Source organism: Capricornis sumatraensis, unplaced genomic scaffold, assembly GCF_032405125.1.
Source record: "Capricornis sumatraensis isolate serow.1 unplaced genomic scaffold, serow.2 scaffold1, whole genome shotgun sequence".
Taxonomy (NCBI): domain Eukaryota; kingdom Metazoa; phylum Chordata; class Mammalia; order Artiodactyla; family Bovidae; genus Capricornis; species Capricornis sumatraensis.
This window is the reverse complement of record NW_027184612.1, coordinates 5499261-5521174: the sequence shown is the minus strand read 5'-3', so window position 1 is coordinate 5521174 and position 21914 is coordinate 5499261. Positions and strand designations below refer to the sequence as shown.

General features: G+C 37.4%; 2 pseudogenes; both read right to left on the bottom strand.

Annotated features, from left to right (window-relative positions):
• Positions 1-3104: 3104 nt before the first annotated feature.
• LOC138072312 (olfactory receptor 5W2-like) lies at positions 3105-4041 on the bottom strand (annotated as a pseudogene).
• Positions 4042-20571: 16530 nt separating this feature from the next.
• On the bottom strand, positions 20572-21491 carry LOC138072311 (olfactory receptor 5W2-like; annotated as a pseudogene).
• Positions 21492-21914: the final 423 nt, after the last annotated feature.

The window sequence follows — 21914 nt, the reverse complement described above, 5'->3', positions numbered from 1 at the left end:
CACAGAAATCCCTTGCATTCCTATACACTAATAATGAGAAAGTAGAAAAAGAAATTAAGGAAACAATTCCATTCACCATTGCAATGAAAAGAATAAAATACTTAGGAATATATCTACCCAAAGAAACTAAAGACCTATATATAGAGAACTATAAAACACTGATGAAAGAAATCAAAGAGGACACTAATAGATGGAGAAATATACCATGTTCATGGGTCAGAAGAATCAATATAGTGAAAATGAGTATACTACCCAAAGCAATTTACAAATTCAATGCAATCCCTATCAAGCTACCAGCCATGTTTTTCACAGAACTAGAACAAATAATTTCAAGATTTGTATGGAAATACAAAAAACCTCGAATTGCCAAAGCAATCTTGATAAAGAAGAATGGAACTGGAGGAATCAACTTGCCTGACTTCAGGCTCTACTACAAAGCCACAGTCATCAAAACAGTATGGTACTGGCACAAAGACAGACATATAGATCAATGGAACAAAATAGGAAGCCCAGAGATAAATCCACACACATATGGACACCTTATCTTTGACAAAGGAGGCAAGAATATAAATGGAGTAAAGACAATCTCTTTAACAAGTGGTGCTGGGAAAACTGGTCAACCACTTGTAAAAGAATGAAACTAGATCACTTTCTAACACCGCACACAAAAATAAACTCAAAATGGATTCAAGATCTAAATGTAAGACCAGAAACTATAAAACTCCTAGAGGAGAACATAGGCAAAACACTCTCCGACATAAATCACAGCAGGATCCTCTATGATCCACCTCCCAGAATTCTGGAAATAAAAGCAAAAATAAACAAATGGGATCTAATTAAAATTAAAAGGTTCTGCACAACAAAGGAAACTATAAGCAAGGTGAAAAGACAGCCTTCTGAATGGGAGAAAATAATAGCAAATGAAGTAACTGACAAACAACTAACCTCAAAAATATACAAGCAACTTATGCAGCTCAAGTCCAGAAAAATAAATGACCCAATCAAAAAATGGGCCAAAGAACTAAATAGACATTTATCCAAAGAAGACATACGGATGGCTAACAAACACATGAAAAGATGCTCAACATCACTCATTATCAGAGAAATGCAAATCAAAACCACAATGAGGTACCACTTCACACCAGTCAGAATGGCTGCGATCCAAAAATCTGCAAGCAATAAATGCTGGAGAGGATGTGGAGAAAAGGGAACCCTCCTACACTGTTGGTGGGAATGCAAACTAGTACAGCCACTATGGAGAGCAGTGTGGAGATTCCTTAAAAATTTGCAAAGAGAACTACCTTATGACCCAGCAATCCCACTGCTGGGCATACACACCGAGGAAACCAGAATTGAAAGAGACACATGTACCCCAATGTTCATCGCAGCACTATTTATAATAGCCAGGACCTGGAAACAACCTAGATGTCCATCAGCAGATGAATGGATAAGAAAGCTGTGGTACATAATACACAATGGAGTATTACTCAGCCATTAAAAATAATTCATTTGAATCAGTTCTGATGAGATGGATGAAACTGGAGCCGATTATACAGAGTGAAGTAAGCCAGAAAGAAAAACACCAATACAGTATACTAACACATATATATGGAATTTAGAAAGATGGCAATGACGACCCTATATGCAAGACAGGAAAAAAGACTCAGCTGTGTATAATGGACTTTTGAACTCAGAGGGAGAGGGAGAGGGTGGGATGATTTTGGAGAATGGCATTCTATCATGTATACTATCATGTAAGAATTGAATCGCCAGTCTATGTCTGACGCAGGATACAGCATGCTTGAGGTTGGTGCATGGGGATGACCTACTAAGATGTTATGGGGAGGGAGGTGGGAGGGGGGTTGATGTTTGGGAACACATGTAAGAATTAAAGATTTTAAAATTTAAAAAAAAAGTAAAAAATAAAATACAGAATTGTTAACTAAAGTCATAGTATACATTAGAGTCCCAGAACTTATTCATTATGTAACAGAAAAGTTGTACACTTTGACAAATATTTCAAACTTCTTTCACCTACCAGATCTTGGAAACAATCAATCTACTCTGTATTTCTATAAATTAATCCTTTGTGTATTCAACATGCTGCTGCTGCTGCTAAGTCACTTCAGTCATGTCCAACTCTATGCAACCCCATAGACGGCAGCCCACCAGGCTCCCCCGTCCTTGGGATTCTCCAGGCAAGAACACTGGAGTGGGTTGCAATTTCCTTCTCCAATGCATGAAAGTGAAAAGTGAAAGTGAAGTCACTCAGTTGTGTCCGACTCTTTGCGACCCCATGGACTGCAGCCCACCAGGCTCCTCCATATATGGGAATTTTCAGGCAAGAGTACTGGAGTGGGGTGCCATTGCCTTCTCCATGCATGTGAGATAATGCAGTAGTTATCTTTCACTGTCTGAATTACTTCACTTAGAGTAATGACTTCATGGTTCTTCCATGTTGTGGTGAACAAGGCTTCTTTACTTCTAAAATACATGAGTTGTCCACCTCATGGATCATTTAATTATCAGATTCCCTGACTAATATTGTTTCATTTACAAATTTGAATAATTTTTGTATTTGTGACTGAATGTATCTATCCAAAGACATACTAATTTTAGATTTTTCTTTGGTTTCATAACAGTCAATATTTTATTTCAGGATTGTTGGGCTTCTATTGAGTTACTTACCTGCTTAGTTAGTTAATGCTTGTTGGTGACACTAGCTTATATGCATTAATACAGAAAATACAGTATGTCCCATAAAATACAAAGAATGCTCAAAAATCTCTCAGGAAGCACGTAACAAATCTTCAGGCAAATTGAAATGTTGTTTGAATGAAAGAATAAACCAATGATATTTGATCAAGTTAGAAAATTCAGGAAAGTTTTCAACAAAGAGGAGGTACTATATATAAATTCTTGATACATGTGAGCATGCTGTATTTGGAGACTATAGCGTTTCTAAAATTTGGGCTGTACAACAAATGCTCATTCATAACATTTTAAACATTGGGAAATTTTTGTTTCTCTTGTATGATGAAATATAATTCTAGAAATACAAAACCCAAAATGTGTTTCTGTGTGTGAAATATAAACATTTAACCTCATCTTTTAAGTTTCACTTTTTTCAGACTTTGTTTCACATCTTTGTTCCTTAGACTGTGAATCAGAGGGTTTAACATTGGAGTCACAAGACTGTTAAACAGTGAGGTCATCTTGTCCTGATCTAGAGAATTAGGATGAACTCGGCCTGGAATACATAAAGAGCATAGTTTTATGCTTTTTATGAGGAAAATTGCCACTGCAGTTAAGTGGGAGGTGCAGGTGGAAAGAGCTTTGAACCTCCCCTCAACAGAGTGGATCTTCAAGACTGAAAGGGTAGTATAACAATAAGACACAAAGACTCCTGAAATGGTATTCAGTTCAATGAAGGTAAAACAATGAATAACACCAACTCATTGACCTGTATATCACAGCAGGAAAGAAGGTAAAGTGGAGGTAAGCCACAGAAGAAATGATTAGTCTCATTTGACCCACAGAAACATAAGCAGAATGTTAATGTTGTGTGTTTCAAAGCATCTTCCATTCTCACCAGGTAAACCCCAGGCATGAGCAGGGAACACACCCTGCTGGACATGCTGACTGCATAGAGTAAGGGGCTGCTGATGGCCTTATACCAGTCATAGGCCATCACTGCCAGCAGAAGAGATTCAGAATCTGTAGAGATACAGAAGACAAAGATCTCCAGAGCACAGCCACTGAAGGAGATTTAATTGTTTTAGACAAATTGGTCCACCAGCATCTTGGGCACAATTGCTGTGAATAGCAGAGATCACAGAAGAAGAGGTGACTGAGGCAAAAGTACATGGATGTGTGCAGCTGGGGATCCATCCTAATCAGGGTTATCATTACAAGATTTGCCAGAAAGTTAATGAGATAAATAAGAAGAACCGTGGTAAAAAGAGCCATCTTGTTCTTGGTGTTATCAGTAATTCCCAAGAAAATGAATTCAGGCAGAGAGGAACAATTCCCTCTATCCATCCTTCTTCGTTCTGATGTAAACTTTTAGAAAATGATCAAGAAAATGACACATGGATATAGAACACTTTTGCACAACTACAAGATATCATAAGGAAGAACGTGATTTTTCTCTGTATTTGTGTTTTTATAATTACAAAATAATCTAGATCATGGATATCCACTGTTTAAAGGTAGACAGCTATCTGTTCAGTTCAGTTCAGTCACTCAGTCATGTCCAACTCTCTGCAAACCCATGGCATGCAGCACACCAAGCCTCCCTGTCCATCACCAACTCCCAGAGTTTACACAAACTCATGTCCATTGACTAGGTGATTCCATCCAACCATCTCATCCTCTGTCATCCCCTTCTCCTCCTGCCTTTAATCTTTCCCAGCATCAGGGTCTTTTTAAATGAGTCCACTCTTCGCATTAGGTGGACAAAGTACTGGAGATTCAACTTCAACATCAGTCCTTCCAATGAACACCTAGGACTGATCTCCTTTAGGATGCACTAGTTGGATCTCCTTGAAGTCCAAGGGACTCTCAAGAGTCCTCCAACACCACAGTTCAAAAGCATCAGTTCTTCGGCACTCAGCTTTCATTCCTTTTTTTTTATTTTTAAGGGATAATAATTTTATTATTTGTGAATTACAGATAAAGTTTTAATTTTATTTTATTTTTTTAATATAAATGTATTTATTTTAACTGGAGGTTAATTACTTTGCAATATTGTATTGGTTTTGCCATATATCAACATGAATCCGACACAGGTATACACGTGTTCCCCATCTTGAACCCCCCTCCCTCCTCCCTCCCCGTATCATCCCTCTGGGTCGTCTCAGGTCGTCTGTGGGAGAGGGAGAGGGTGGGATGATTTGGGAGAATGGCATTGAAACATGTATAATATCATATATGAAACGAATTGCCAGTCCAGATTTGATGCATGATACTGGATGCCTGGGGCTGGTACACTCAGCTTTCTTTGTAGTCCAACTCACATCCGTACAAGACTACTGGAAAAAGCATAGCCTTGACTAGACGGACCTTTGTTGGCAAAATAATGTCTCTGCTTTTTATTTATTTTTTTTTAATTTTCTTTTTTTTTTAATTTTTATTTTTATTTTACTTTACAATACTCTATTGGTTTCGCCATACATTGACATGAATCCACCATGGGTGTACATGCGTTCCCAAACATGAACCCCCCTCCCACCTCCCTCCCCATAACATCTCTCTGGGTCATCCCCTTGCACCAGCCTCAAGCATCCTATATCCTGCATCAGACATAGACTGGCGATTCGTTTCTTACATGATAGTATGCATGTTTCAATGCCATTCCCCCAAATTATCCCACCCTCTCCCTGTCCCTCTGAGTCCAAAAGTACGCTCTACACATCTGTGTCTCTTTTGCTGTCTTGCATACAGCGTCATCATTGTCATCTTTCTAAATTCCATATATATGTGTTAGTATGCTGTATTGTTGTTTTTCTTTCTGGCTTATTTCACTCTGTATAATAGGCTCCAGTTTCACCCACCTCATTAGAATTGATTCAAATGTATTCTTTTTAATGGCTGAGTAATACTCCATTGTGTATATGTACCACAGCTTTCTTATCCATTCATCTGCTGATGGACATCTAGGTTGTTTCCATGTCCTGGCTATTATAAACAGTGCTGTGATGAACATTGGGGTACATATGTCTCTTTCAATTCTGGTTTCCTCGGTGTGTATGCCCAGCAGTGGTATTGCTGGGTCATAAGGCAGTTCTATTTGCAATTTTTTTAAGGAATCTCCACACTGCTCTCCATAGTGGCTGTACTAGTTTGCATTCTCACCAACAGGGTAGGAAGGTTCCCTTTTCTCCACACCCTCTCCAGCATTTATTGCTTGCAGACTTTTGGATCGCAGACATTCTGACTGGTGTGAAGTGGTACCTCCTTGTGGTTTTGATTTGCATTTCTCTAATAATGAGTGATGTTGAGCATCTTTTCATGTGTTTGTTAGCCATCTGGAAGTCTTCTTTGGAGAAATGTCTATTTAGTTCTTTGGCCCATTTTTTGATTGGTTCGTTTATTTTTCTGGAATTGAGCTGCATAAGTTGTTTGTATATTTTTGAGATTAGTTGTTTGTCAGTTACTTCATTTGCTATTATTTTCTCCCATTCAGAAGGCTGTCTTTTCACCTTGCTTATAGTTTCCTTTGTTGTGCAGAAGCTTTTAATTTTACTTAGATCCCATTTGTTTATTTTTGCTTTTATTTCCAGAATTCTGGGAGGTGGATCATAGAGGATCCTGCTGTGATTTATGTCGGAGAGTGTTTTGCCTATGTTCTCCTCTATTTAATCTGTTTTCTAATTTCACCATAACTTTCCTTCCAAGGAGTAAGCGTCTTTTAGTTTCATGGCTGCAATCACCATCTGCAGTGATTTTGGAGCCTAAAAAAATAAAGTCAGCCACTTTTGTTTCCACCGTTTCCCCTTAAATTTAGATGTCATTCATGAGAAGGTTATTTTATACAAGTTCATCTCTGAGCATTGCTTTCCTTGTCTTAGGGAGGAGTTTTTGATAAATTTAACTCACATTACCTCTTCAGAATAATATGGAAGAAGCACAAGTGTTAGGTCAGGCTGAAAGATCTAAGGACTAAGCATTTCCCATGCTGGAAAATATTTACTTGGATACAAAATATGATTTTTAAAATGATATCAATTTTTCCATTTCTCAAGAAAGCATGCTTTGTTTAAGAGTCTTTGCCTTAGTTCCAGAAATAATGAGTATATCAAGGACTAAAAATAATTTAAAAATATAATTGCTACTGCTTTTAGTCTATCTTGTATTTAGTGTTTTCTGAGACGTGAAATAAGTATTATTCATCTAGTTTTCTAGAGATTTTTTATTGCTTTCTCACAATGCTCATTACCTATTTGTGGAGTGGTTGTTGTTAAAGGATGAATATCTTGCTAAATGGAAGAAAACAATAAACATAAGTGAAAATAACAGAATTTGTCACATGCATTTGCATCCATTCATCTTTTTAATGACTTTTCTAGATTACAAAATGGAAATGAGTAGAAGAACAATAAATACTTCTAAAAAACATATACCTTGCTATTATATGTGTATATTTATATGTGATCATGTGTGTATATTTTAATATATATGAGAATAGAATGTAAGTAATGAACTTTTTTCCTTAAACCCTTCCTATACATGCACATGGTTCACATGGAGATGAATTTATCCGTTTTTATTTTTATTGTGATACCTACAAGAATTTTTCAATAAAACAAAACATACCTTAAATTTCTGCATACACTTGCCCAATGATGAAAGGATTAAAGGCTTTCCTATGAACCGAGAGTAAATAAAGTAAATAATAAATTGTTATATCATGGATATCAGCAAGTTTAGTCAGATTCTCCTGATTCTGAAAAGAAAATATTATTTCTAGTCATTAAATGTAGGTTTTAATAGGTAAGCTGACATAAAATGATTCACTTATAATTTTTTTCTCTAAAAGTTTTTTCTCCTACATTCTTTAAGTTTGTATCTGGAAACATACCTGAGATGAGGCCTTGGGTAGCTGAAAAATAGGCAAATAGCCTTTTCTTTACCAGGTACACTGGGATTTAAATCCCTGAATTTATTCCTCATACACTTTTATTAATTATTTTCCTGCTTTTGTATATTCCATTGTGAATTCAGAAACAACTTGGCAAAAGCTGAGTATTTGTGCTTCACTATTGTCACCAAATTGCTCTATGGTAAGAAGGATACTATTAATTTTTTGTAGGATTGTTTTACAGTTACCCTGAAACTATCTCCTCCTTCTCTAGTTAGAGAGGGAACCTAATGAAATTCAAAAAGGTCTCCTTCAATCATTTCCAGCACCTTTGGACTGTTCATTGTGTTTTTGAAATTTTATCCTCCATACCTCATTTAGGTATTTTCTGTATTTTCTTTAATATTGAAATGTAACGCATATACCATAAAATTTACCCCTCTAATATATACAGTTTATTTTGTTTTTATTGTATTTTCAAGGTTTTTCAGTTATCACCAGCATCTGCATCCAGAAAATGTTCATCAGTCTCATAAGAAAACTACATCTATTAGCACTTGCTCCCTCTCTGAAACCTCCCCCACCCCTGAAAGCTCTAATCTACATTCTGAGTCTGTGTGGTTTCCTATTCTTGGTCTTGAATAAAAACAGAAGCATGTAATATATATTTTTTTTCCTGTCAGGCTGCTGTTCTTTAGTAAACTACTGTATTTTCTTCAGTAAAATATTTAGGTAAATATAATATCAGCCACGTTGTACTTTTGTCAGAAATCTGTTTCATTAGTTAGCATAATAATATTTCATTTTATGGATATAACACAGTTTGTTGATCCAGTCTCCAACTGGATGAACATTTGGTTATTTCAAGGAGTACATCAAGGCTGTATATTGTCACCCTGCTTATTTAACTTATATGCAGAGTACATTATGAGAAACGCTGGGCTGGAAGAAACACAAGCTGGAATCAAGATTGCTGGGAGAAATATCAATAATCTCAGATATGCAGATGACACCACCCTTATGGCAGAAAGTGAAGAGGAGCTAAAAAGCCTCTTGATGAAAGTGAAAGAGGAGAGCGAAAAAGTGGGCTTAAAGCTCAACATTCAGAAAACAAAGATCATGGCATCTGGTCCCATCACTTCATGGGAAATAGATGGGGAACAGTGGAAACAGTGTCAGACTTTATTTTGGGGCCCTCCAAAATCACTGCAGATGGTGAATGCAGCCATGAAATTAAAAGATGCTTACTCCTTGGAAGAAAAGTTATGAGCAACCTAGACAGTATATTCAAAAGCAGAGACATTACTTTGCTGACTAAGGTCCGTCTAGTCAAGGCTATGGTTTTTCCTGTGGTCATGTATGGATGTGAGAGTTGGACTGTGAAGAAGGCTGAGCGCCGAAGAATTGATGCTTTTGAACTGTGGTGTTGGAGAAGACTCTTGAGAGTTCCTTGGACTGCAAGGAGATCCAACCAGTCCATTCTAAAGGAGATCAACCGTGGGATTTCTTTGGAAAGAATGATGCTAAAGCTGAAGCTCCAGTATTTTGGCCACCTCATGCGAAGAGTTGACTCATTGGAAAAGACTCTGATGCTGGGAGGGATTGGGGGCAGGAAGAGAAGGGGACGACCGAGGATGAGATGGCTGGATGGCATCACGGACTCGATGGACGTGAGTATGAGTGAACTCCGGGAGATGGTGATGGACAGGGAGGCCTGGTGTGCTGCAATTCATGGGGTCACAAAGAGTCGGACACGACTGAGTGACTGAACTGAACTGAACTGAACTGAACTCTTTAGCTATTAAGAATAACGATGCCATGTCATTCTGTCAGTGCTGCCTTTCAAGCAGACTTCATCACCAGAGACTCTTTTATTCCCATCCTCCAACCACATGTCCAAGAATATTTCATTAACTTTGTAACTTCCTCATATTCTCTAAGTAGTGCACCCTTCTCTGAATTATGCTTATTTTATTCATGTAACAATCTCTTTACTACCTTTAAGGCCTGACGAATAAGGGCAATGTTTATTTTCTATTTTCTAAACCCCTTGATAAAAGGATTTGGGTAGCTAGTGCTTTTAAAATATTGATCACTCAGTACTTCTATCCATTAAAGTGGAGAATGACATATAAAGAATAGAAATGTACCTGTTTGGGGGATTTTTCTTTGGATATACATGGGCTTCCCTTGCAGCTCAGTTGATAAAGAATCTGCCTGCAATGCAGGAGACCTGGGTTAGATTCCTGAGTCAGGAAGATCCCCTGGAGAAGAAAATGGCAACTCACTCCAGTATTCTTGCCTGGAGAATCCCATGGACAGAGGAGCCTGGCAGACTACAGTCCATGGGGTCGCAAGAGTCAGACAGGACTTGGAGACTAAACAACAATAGCTCATATGTGCAAAAATGACTACTTTAAAATAATTATGAATGGAGATGAGTTTTATACATCAGGAGAGTTCCACTTTTTTTTCTTAAAATAATTTTCTTGAAATTATCCATATTAGTTCTTGGGAAAATATATATCAAAATTTTCACTTTAGGGTCTTCCTCAAATCCTTCTCAACAGAGAGCAATGAAATTCTCTGTACTCCTAAAACTCAGTCTAACATCTCAGTATCTTGTGTGATAAGGGTACTTCTTGAGGTCTTTGAATGAATCTTCCTTTCACAATGAACTGAATGATTTAAATGCCAATCACTCTCAATTGCTACATGTGCTGTTGATGTACTGCTTCAGTCAGGGACTTTGTGTAAGTATATGCATAACAAAATTGAAAAGAGATTGTACATAAGCTGACAGATCTAATTAAAGCATTAAAGCTATTAATAAATCTATCTGAAATTAGAAATTGCAGAGTTCTACAATGGGAAAACGACAGTTTGGGTAGGTTAAATATAACTGTCATTTTTTCACACTTTTTTTTAGAGATACATTGCCTATTTATCCTCTCTTTGAATATTTGCTATACTTTAGCTGCTTTGCCCAACAGAAATTGGCAGAAATAATATAAGTTGGTTTTGCGTTTCTCCCCTCCCCTGACTCTGCACTACACAGTATGTTGGATCTTATTTCCCAACCACGGACAGAAATGTGCCTGCATTAGAAACATGGTGTTAACCATCGGGCCTCCAGGGGAACCCCTGTAAGTCAATCCTTCATTAAGCCTTTAAGAAGACAGTATCTGAAAGCCATGTGATATCAGGTAGGAAGTCCATCTAACCATCTGAGAATACCTTGTGACAGATTCTGAGATTTCTTAAAGGGGGAAGAGCTCATCTTTCCAGCCATTCTCATCCAGTGACAGATGTGAGTTACCTTATAACCTAGCCTATCCTTCCACTGAGTATTTCATGTGACCTCAGTCAATATGAGGATGAACAAAACAATGAATCAGTGATCATTATTTTAAAAGAAAGATAGTGCTAAGTCATGTCCAACTCTTGTGAGGCCATGAACTGTAGCCTGTCAATCTCCTCTGTCCATGGAATTCTCCAGGTAAGAATACTGGAGTAGGGTGATATCTCCTTCTCCATGGGAACTTCCCAACCCAGGAATTGAATCCAGGTCTCCCTCATTGCAGGGTGATGTTTACCAACTAAACTACACAGGAAGCTATTTAAGTCATGTGGTTTTGGAATACTATTTAGGTAGCAAGAAATAACTGCAGCAGTGTGGATATATAAATAAACTGTATTTTTGCAATGATATTGTGACTTACTTGCTGGCTCAGATGGTAAAGCGTCTGTCTACAATGTGGGAGACCTGGGTTCGATCCATGGGTTGGGAAGTTCCCTGGAGAAGAAAATGGCAACCCACTCCAGTACTCTTGCCTAAAAAATCCCATGGACGGAGGAGCCTGGTGTCCATGGGGTCACAAAGAGTCAGACACAACTGAGCGACTTCACTTCACTTCACAGTGATATTTGCTACATTTGTGGATGCGTAAGAAGGATATGATATAAAAAGGGAAGTAAGGAAATGGGGATTGAAGTAGAGAGAAATACATCAAAATTTTTAGTGCCAGTTTCTAAATTTTTAGAATCCCAAAGTAGAAAAGTTATTTTCTGTTCCTGCTCAAACTTTTATTTAAGTTGTCAACCCCCCCCCAAAAAAAAACATAATTTGTTATTTAACCAAGCAATTTATGGGAGATATAGAATTAGTGAATACCATTTTTTATCTTACTTTAATGGGCTCAATTTTTTTTAATTTTTCATATCACACAAGAAGATCAAATAAAATATGTGTATTTTTTTGAGTTTTTTTTTAATTTTTATTTTAATTTATGTTGCTTTACAATACTGTATTGGTTTTGCCATACATTGACATAAATCCACCACGAGTGTACATGGGTTCCCAATCCTGAACCGTCCTCCCACCTCCCATCCTGTATTATCTCTCTGGATCATCTCCGTGCACCAGCCCCAAGTATCCTGTATCCTGTATCGAACATAGACTGGAGATTCATTTCTTACATGATAGTATACATGTTTCAATGCGATTCTCCCAAGTCATCCCACCCTCTCCCTCTTCCACAGAGTCTAAAAGTCCCTTCTATACATCTGTTTCTTTTGCTGTCTCGCATACAGGGTTATCATTACCATCATTCTAAATTCCATATATATATGTCAGTATACTGTATTGGTGTTTTTTTTTCTTTCTGGCTTACTTCATTCTGTATAATAGGCTCCATTTTCATCCACCTCATTAGAACTGATGCAAATGTATTCTTTTAATGGCTGAGTAATACTCCATTGTGCATATGTACCACAGCTTTCTTATCCATTCATCTGTTGATGGACATCTAGGTTGTTTCCATGTCCTGGCTATTATAAATAGTGCTGTGATGAACATTGGGGTACACGTGTCTCTTTCAATTCTCGTTTCCTCGGTGTGTATGCCCAGCAGTGGGATTGCTGGGTCATAAGGCAGTTCTATTTGCAAGTTTTAAAGGAATCTTCACACTGTTCTCCATAGTGGCTGTACTAGTTTGAATTCCCACCAACAGTGTAAGAGGGTTCCCTTTTCTCCACACACTCTCCAGTATTTATTGCTTGTAGACTTTTGGATCTACCATTCTGACTGGCATGAAACGGAACCTCATTGTGGTCTTGATTTGCATTTCTCTGATAGTGAGTGATGTTGAGAATCTTTTCATGTGTTTGTTAGCCATCTGGAAGTCTTCTTTGGAGAAATGTCTGTTTAGTTCTTTGGCCCATTTTTTGATTGGTTCGTTTATTTTTCTGGACTTGAGCTGCATAAGTTGTTTGTATATTTTTGAGATTAGTTGTTTGTCAGTTGCTTCATTTGCTATTATTTTCTCCCATTCAGAAGGCTGTCTTTTCACCTTGCTTATAGTTTCCTTTGTTGTGCCGAAGCTTTTAATTTTACTTAGATCCCATTTGTTTATTTTTGCTTTTATTTCCAGTATTCTGGGAGGTGGATCATAGAGGATCCTGCTGTGATTTATGTCGGAGAGTGTTTTGCCTATGTTCTCCACTAGGAGTTTTATAGTTTCTGGTCTTACATTTAGATCTTTAATCTATTTTGAGTTTATTTTTGTGTATGGTGTTAGAAAGTGATCTAGTTTCATTCTTTTACAAGTGGTTGACCAGTTTTCCCAGCACCACTTGTTAAAGAGATTGTCTTTAATCCATTGTATATTCTTGCCTCCTTTGTCGAAAATAAGGTGTCCATAGGTGTGTGGATTCATCTCTGGGCTTTCTATTTTGTTCCATTGATCTATATTTCTGTCTTTGTGCCAGTACCATACTGTCTTGATGACTGTGGCTTTGCAGTAGAGCCTGAAGTCAGGCAGGTTGATTCCTCCAGTTCCATTATTCTTCCTCAAGATTGTTTTGGCTATTCAAGGTTTTGTTTTTTTTTTTTTTTTTTTTTTTTTGTATTTCCATACAAATTGTGAAATTATTTGTTCTAGCTCTGTGAAAAATACTGCTGGTAGCTTAATAGGGATTGCATTGAATCTATAGATTGCTTTGGGTAGTATACTCATTTTCACTATATTGATTCTTCTGATCCATGAACATGGTATATTTCTCCTTATTAGTGTCCTCTTTGATTTCTTTCATCAGTGTTTCATAGTTTTCTATATATAGGTCTTTAGTTTCTTTAGGTAGATATGTTCCTAAGTATTTTATTCTTTTCTTTGCAATGGTGAATGGAATTGTTTCTTTAATTTCTTTTTCTGCTTTCTCATTATTAGTGTATAGGAATGCAAGGGATTTCTGTGTGTTGATTTTATATCCTGCAACTTTACTATATTCATTGATGAGCTCTAGTAATTTTCTGGTGGAGTCTTTAGGGTTTTCTATGTAGAGGATCATGTCGTCTGCAAACAGTGAGAGTTTTACTTCTTTTCCAATCTGGATTCCTTTTATTTCTTTTTCTGCTCTGATTGCTGTGGCCAAAACTTCCAGAACTATGTTGAATAGTAGCGGTGAAAGTGGGCACCCTTGTCTTGTTCCTGACTTTAGGGGAAATGCTTTCAATTTTTCATCATTGAGGATAACGTTTGCTGTGGGTTTGTCATATATAGCTTTTATTATGGAAACCTGTGGGACCGTATAAAAGCAGTGCTAAAAGGAAAGTTCATAGCAATACAGGCATACCTCAAGAAACAAGAAAAATATCAAATAAATAACCTAAAGTTCGATCCCTGATTTGGGAAGATTCCTTCGAGAAGGAAATGGCAATCCACTCCAGTACTATTGCCTGGAAAATCCCATGGACTGAGGAGCCTGGTAGGCTACAGTCCATGGGGTCACAAAGGGTCGGACATGACTGAGTGACTTCACGTTCACACCTAAAGTGACTAGAAAAGGAAGAAATGGAGAACCCTAGAGTTAGTAGAAGGAAAGAAATCTTAAAAATTAGGGCAGAAATAAATGCAAAAGAAACAAAAGAGACCATAGCAAAAATCAACAAAGCCAAAAGCTGGTTCTTTGAAAGGATAAATAAAATTGACAAACCATTAGCAAGAATCATCAAGAAACAAAGGGAGAAAATTCAAATCAGTAAAATTAGAAATGAAAATGGAGAGATCACAACAGACAACACAGAAATACAAAGGATCATAAGAGACTACTATCAGCAGTTATATGCCAATAAAATGGACAACATAGAAGAAATGGACAAATTCTTAGAAAAGTACAACTTTCCAAAGCTGAACAAGGAAGAAATAGAAAATCTTAACAGACCCATCACAAGCATGGAAATTGAAACTGTAATCAGAAACTTTCCAGCAAACAAAAGCCCAGGTCCAGAAGGCTTCACAGCTGAATTCTACCAAAAATTTAGAGAAGAGCTAACACCTATCTACTCAAAGTCTTCCAGAAAATTGCAGAGGAAGGTTAACTTCCAAACTCATTATACGAGGCCACCATCACCCTAATACCAAAACCTGACAAAGATGCCACAAAAAATGAAAACTACAGGCCAATATCACTGATGAACATAGATGAAAAAATCTTTGACAAAATTCGAGCAATCAGAATCCAACAACACATTTAAAAGAACATACACCATGACCAAATGGGCTTTATCCCAGGGATGCAAGCATTCTTCAATACCCGCAAATCAATCAGTGTAATTCACCACATTAACAAATTGAAAAATAAAAGCGATATGATTATCTCAATAGATGCAGAGAAAGCTTTTGACAAAATTCAACATCCATTTATGATAAAAACTCTCCAGAAAGCAGGAATAGAAGGAAAATATGCTTATTTTAGATAAAATAACTCTTTAGATATGGTAATGAATTTCTGCCATATGGAGTGAAATGGCTTATTCATGGCAATCTAGTGACATACTTGCTTCTATCACCAGTCACATCCACAACTGGGTATCGTTTTTGCTTTGGTTCCATCCCTTCATTCTTTCTGGAATTATTTCTCCGCTGATCTCCAGCAACATATTGGGCATCTACTGACCTGGGGAGTTCCTCTTTCAGTATCCTATCATTTTGCCTTTTCATATTGTTCATGGGGTTCTCAAGGCAAGAATACTGAAGTGGTTTGCCATTCCCTTCTCCAGTGAACCACATTTTGTCACACTCGGTCATCTGGTGATAGAAGCAAGGTCCGATGCTGTAAAGACCAATAATGCATAGGAACCTGGAATGTTAGGTCCATGAATCAAGGCAAATTGGAAGTGGTCAAACAAGAGATGGAAAGAGTGAACGTCGACATTCTAGGAATCAGCGAATTCAAATGGACTGGAATGGGTGAATTTAAACAAGATGACTATTATATCTACTACTGTGGGCAGGAACCCCTTAGAAGAAATGGAATAGCCATCATGGTCAACAAGAGAGTCTGAAATGCAGTGCTTGGATGCAATCTCAAAAACGACAGAATGATCTCTGTCCGTTTCCAAGGCAAACCATTCAATATCAAAGTAATACAAGTCTATGACCCAACCAGTAACGCTGAAGAAGTTGAAGTTGAATGCTTCTAAGAAGACCTATAAGACTTTTTAGAACTAACACCCAAAAAAGATGTCCTTTTCATTATAGGGGACTGGAATGCAAAAGTAAGAAGTCAAGAAACACCTGGAATAACAGGCAAATTTGGCGTTGGAGTACAGAATGAAGCAAGGCAAAGGCTAATAGAATTTTGCCAAGAGAACACACCGATCATAGCAAACATCCTCTTCCAACAACACAAGAGAAGACTCTACACATGGACATCACCAGATGGTCAACAACAAATCAGATTGATTATATTCTTTGCAGCAAAAGATGGAGAAGCTCCATACAGTCAGCAAAAACCAGACCAGGAGCTGCCTGTGGCTCAGATCATGAGCTCCTTATTGCCAAATTCAGACTTAAATTAAAGAAAGTATGGAAAACCACTAAACCATTCAGGTATCATCTAAACCAAATCCCTTATGATTATACAGTGGAAGTGAGAAATAGATTTAAGGGACTAAATCTGATAGATAGAGTGCCTGATGAACTATGGAATGAGGTTCGTGACATTGTACAGGAGACAGGGATCAAGACCATCCCCAGGGAAAAGAAATGCAAAAAAATCAAAATGGCTGTCTGAGGACGCCTTACAAATAGCTGTGAAAAGAAGAGAGGTGAAAAGCAAAGGAGACAGGGAAAGATAAGAGCATCTGAATGCAGAGTTCCAAAGAATAGCAAGAGGAGATAAGAGAGCCTTCCTCAGTGATCAATGCAAAGAAATAGAGGAAAACAAAAGAATGGGAAAGACTAGAGATCTCTTCAAGAAAATTAGAGATACCAAGGGAATATTTCATGCAAAGATGCTCTTGATAAAGGACAGAAATGGTATGGACCTAACAGAAGCAGAAGATATTAAGAAGAGGTGGCAAGAATACACGGAAGAACTGTACAAAAAAGATCTTCACGACCAAGTAATCACGATGGCATATCATCCACCTAGAGCCAGACATCCTGGAATGTGAAGTAAAGTGGGCCTTAGAAAGCATCATTATGGACAAAGCTAGTGGAGGTGATGGAATTCCAGTTGAGCTATTTCAAATCCTGAAAGATGATGCTGTGAAAGTGCACTCAATATGCCAGCAAATTTGGAAAACTCAGCAGTGGCCACAGGACTGGAAAATGATTTTCATTTCAATCCCAAAGAAAGGCAATGCCAAAAAACACTCAAACTACTGCACAATTGCACTCATCTCAAATGCTAGTAAAGTAATGCTCAAAATTTTCCAAGCCAGGCGTCAGCAGTAGGTGAATCGTGAACTTCCCGATGTTCAAGATGGTTTTAGAAAAGGCAAAGGAACCAGAGATCAAATTGCCAACATCTGCTGGATCATGGAAAAAGCAAGAGAGTTCCAGAAAAACATCTATTTCTGCTTTATTGACTATGTCAAAGCCTTTGACTGTGTGGATCACAATAAACTTTGGAAAATTCTGAGAGATGGGAATACCAGACCACCTGCCTGCCTCTTGAGAAACCTGTATGCAGGTCAGGAAGCAACAGTTAGAACTGGACATGGAACAACAGACTGGTTCCAAATAGGAAAAGGAGTACGTCAAGGCTGTATATTGTCACCCTGCTTATTTAATTTATATACAGAGTACATCATGAGAAATGCTGGGCTGCAAGAAGGACAAGCTGGAATCAAGATTGCTGGGAGAAATATCAATAACCTCAGATATGCAGATGACACCACCCTTATGGCAGAAAGTGAAGAGGAACTAAAAAGCCTCTTGATGATAGTGAAAGAGGGGAGTGAAAAAGTTGGCTTAAAGCTCAACATTCAGAAAACGAAGATCATGGCATCTGGTGCCATCACTTCATGGAAAATAGATGGGGAAACAGTGGAAACAGTGTCAGACTTTATCTTTTTGGGCTCCAAAATCACTGCAGATGGTGATTGCAGCCATGAAATTAAAAGACGCTTACTCTTTGGAAGAAAAGTTATGACCAACCTAGATAGTATATTCAAAAGCAGAGATACTACTTTGCCAACAAAGGTCCGTCTAGTCAAGGCTATGGTTTTTCCAGTGGTCATGTATGTATGTGAGAGTTGAGCTTTCAAGAAAGCTAAGCCCTGAAGAATTGATGCTTTTGAATTGTGGTGTTGAAGAAGACTCTTGAAAGTCCCTTGGACTGCAAGGAGATCTAACCAGTCCACTCTGAATGAGATCAGCCCTGGGTGTTCTCTGGAAGGAATGATGCTAAAGCTGGAACTCCAGTACTTTGGCCACCTCATGTGAAGAACTGACTCATTGGAAAAGACTCTGATGCTGGGAGGGATTGGGGGCAGGAGGTGAAGGGGACGACAGAGGATGAGATAACTGGATGGCATCACCGACCCGATAGACGTGAGTTTGAGTGAATTCCAGGAGATGGTGTGCTGTGATTCATGGGGTCACAAAGAGTTGGACACGACTGAGTGACTGAACTGAACTGAACTGAGTGACACCATATTTTGATTGGACTTTATTAGATTTCAAACTATGTTTTTTTTCTGCTATACTGTTGCTTGTAAGATACAACTCCAGAAGAGTTTGGGTGAACTGATAAAATATACTAGAGATAGACTATTTAGGCTTTTATCTAAAATAAGAATTCTCTGTAGCTTTTTATCCACCATGACATCTTTTCCTAACTATCATGATGTCTTACAACACTACCTTTAAAAAGAGAGGCATATTTTAGACTTTAGTGCCATTCTAAAATATTTTCACATAAGGAAATTTTCCAATGGTAGTGAGAAAACCTAAGAACATTAATTACTGTTAACTTTGCAGTTTCAATGAATTACTATGAATGTCTTTCAGTCTTATAAGGTTTTTCAGATATATGGTCAAAAACCACAGTTTCTGAAGGTATAGATTATTCTGAAGGAAATAGTTAAATATCAGGAACTCATAGTTCTTTACTCCTAGTATAATCAATATGCATGTCTTAATAAAGACATTATTTTAGTATCCACTTCATGCTACGTACCTACTCAAAAATCTGTTGTGTGTATGCATACAACCTATATACTATAGTATATGTACAGCAGATGATATCTCTGTGCTAATTTTGCTACTGAGATATAAATAATCCTCAAAAATGCTATCTAGCATTTCTGGCTTGCTATGTATTTGTTTATTTCCCTAAACAACATGGGCATTGTGGATGTAGTGGATAGAATGCTCAATCCATTAGCAGAAAATGCTCACAGAGTGAAATAAATAAGGCTTTAAGTAGGTGGCTTTGTGATTCTCAAAGAGACAGAGACATTCAACCAGGACCAAGAAGAGGAAAGAGGGGAAAGAAATTAACATGTAGAAAATGACAGAAAAATGAATAGTTGATAATGACTGCACGATGATATAGTTTACCCAGGTATTTTCCATTGGCACTTAAAAACTTTTCTTCTTTTTTTCAAGCTTTATTCAGATAATATTGACAAATAGCATGTGTAAAATATTCAAAATGAAGATGTAATATATGTATGCATTATGACATGATTACCACAATAAAATTAATTAACACATTCATTAATTCACATAGTTACAGCTTAGAGTATGTGTTTGATCAGGACAGTTAAGACCTACTCTTCTAGCAAATTTCAAGTTTACTGTACAGAAGTGTTAACTAGAATCATGTATGTTAGATCCTCATAACTTATTCATTGACAAATTTATTCACTTTGAATAACATCTCCAATCTCTTCCACCTTTTAGACTCTGGAAACAACCAATCCACTCTCTATTTCTATGAGTTCATCCTTTTTAGATTCAACACATATGTAAGATTATACAGTGTTTACCTTTTACTGTTTGACTGATCTCACTTAGCATGGTGCCTTCAGGTTTTTTTTCCATGTTGTGGCAAACAAGGATACGATACTTCTAAAGGACATGGGCTTGTCCACCTTAAATTCCATCTAATTGTTCCATCCTCTGACTAATATCCTTTCATTTCCTAACTTGAATGATTTTTAGATCTGAGACTGAGTGTATCTATCCAAAGACATGCTAGTTTTGTTTTTAGATTTAAGTTTATAACCCTTATTTTTTTTTTTAACTTCATGAGGATTTGGGGAATCTTATGAATTTTTTAGCTAGCTACCAAATGCTTATGTTTAGCACTAGCATATATTCATTAGTACAGAAAGTATAGTACATGCCATAGAATATTAAAAAAAAAATTCAAACATCTATCAGTAAACACATGAGAAGTATCTAGTAATTGAAATAGTACATAAACGAAAGAATGAATCAATACAATGTGACAAAATTAGAACACCCAGGAAAGTTTTCAACAAAGAGAACGTGCCATATATAAATTCTTGATGCATATGAGCATGCTGTATTTGGAAGTTGTAATGTTTCTAAAATTAGGACTTTATAACCAGTGCTTATTATTAATTTTATGTATTTAGTGAGACAACTTCTTTTCTCTTGTATGATGCAGCATAATTTTACAAATACAACGTTTTTGTGTGTGAGAGAGAGAAATATAAACATTTAGCATCATCTTTTAAGTTTTATTTTTTCTAGGGCTTGTATCACATCCTTGTTTCTTAGGCTATAAATCAGAGGGTTTAACATTGGAGTCACTAGAGTATAAAACAATGAAATCATTTTGTCTTGATCTAGAGAGTAGGATGAACTCGACCTGAAATACGTAAAGAGAATAATTCCCTGGAGAATTGCCACTGCAGTTAGGTGGGAGGTGCAGGTAGAGAATGCTTTGAACCTCCCCTCTACAGAGTGGATCTTCAAGACTGAAAAGATGATATAAAAATAAAAGACAAGAACTCCTGAAATGGTACTCAGTTCAATGAAGCCAAAAACAAGGAATAATGCCAACTCATTAACCTGTATATCAGAGCAGGAAAGGAGGAAAAGTGGAGGTAAATCACAGAAGAAATGGTTAATCTCATTTGACCCATGGAAACTTAAGCAGAATGCTAATGTCGTGTGTATCAGAACATCTGCCATTCTTACTAGGTAAACCCCATCCATGAGCAGGGGGCACACCTTGCTGGACATGCTGACCTCATAGAGCAAGGAGCTGCTGATGGCCTTGTACTGGTCATAAGCCATCACTGCCAGCAGGAGACACTCAGAGTCAGCAAAGATATAGAAGATCAAGTATTGCAGAGCACAACCATGGAAAGAGATTGACTTATTCTTGGCAAATAGGTCCACCAGCATCTTGGGACCAATGGCTGTGGAATAGCAGAGGAGAGGTGGCTAAGGCAAAAGTACATGGGAGTGTGCAGCTGGGGATCCATCCTAATCAGGGTTATCAATCCAAGATTTGCCAGAAGATTGATGAGATAAACAAGGAGAACCATGATAAATAGGGTCACTTTGTTCACAGTGTTATCAGTAATTCCCAAAAAAATGAATTCAGTCATGGAGGAGCAATTGTCTCTGTTCATCCTTCTTTGTTCTTGTCTGCACTCTTAGAAAAATATTTTTAAAAATAAATAACAAAGATACATGGATAGGTAGCTCTTCTGCACATCTGCAAAATGTCATAAGGCAGAACACTTTCTTTCTATAGTTGTGTTTTGTATTCAGAAAAGCATCCAATCATGTGTCCACTCTTTAAAGAGCCAAAGCTATCTACTGGGGCTTCTCTGTTGGTTCAGACAATAAAGAATCTGCCTGCAACATGGGAGACCCAGGTTTGATCCCAAAGTCAGGAATATCCCTTGGAGAAGGGAATGGCTACTCATTCCAGTATTTTTGCCTAAAGAATTCCATGGACAGAGGAGCCTGGTGGGCTACAGTTCTTGGGGTCACAAAGAGTCCAGCATGACTGAGTGACTAACACTTCTTCAGCTATCTATTATCCAATAATA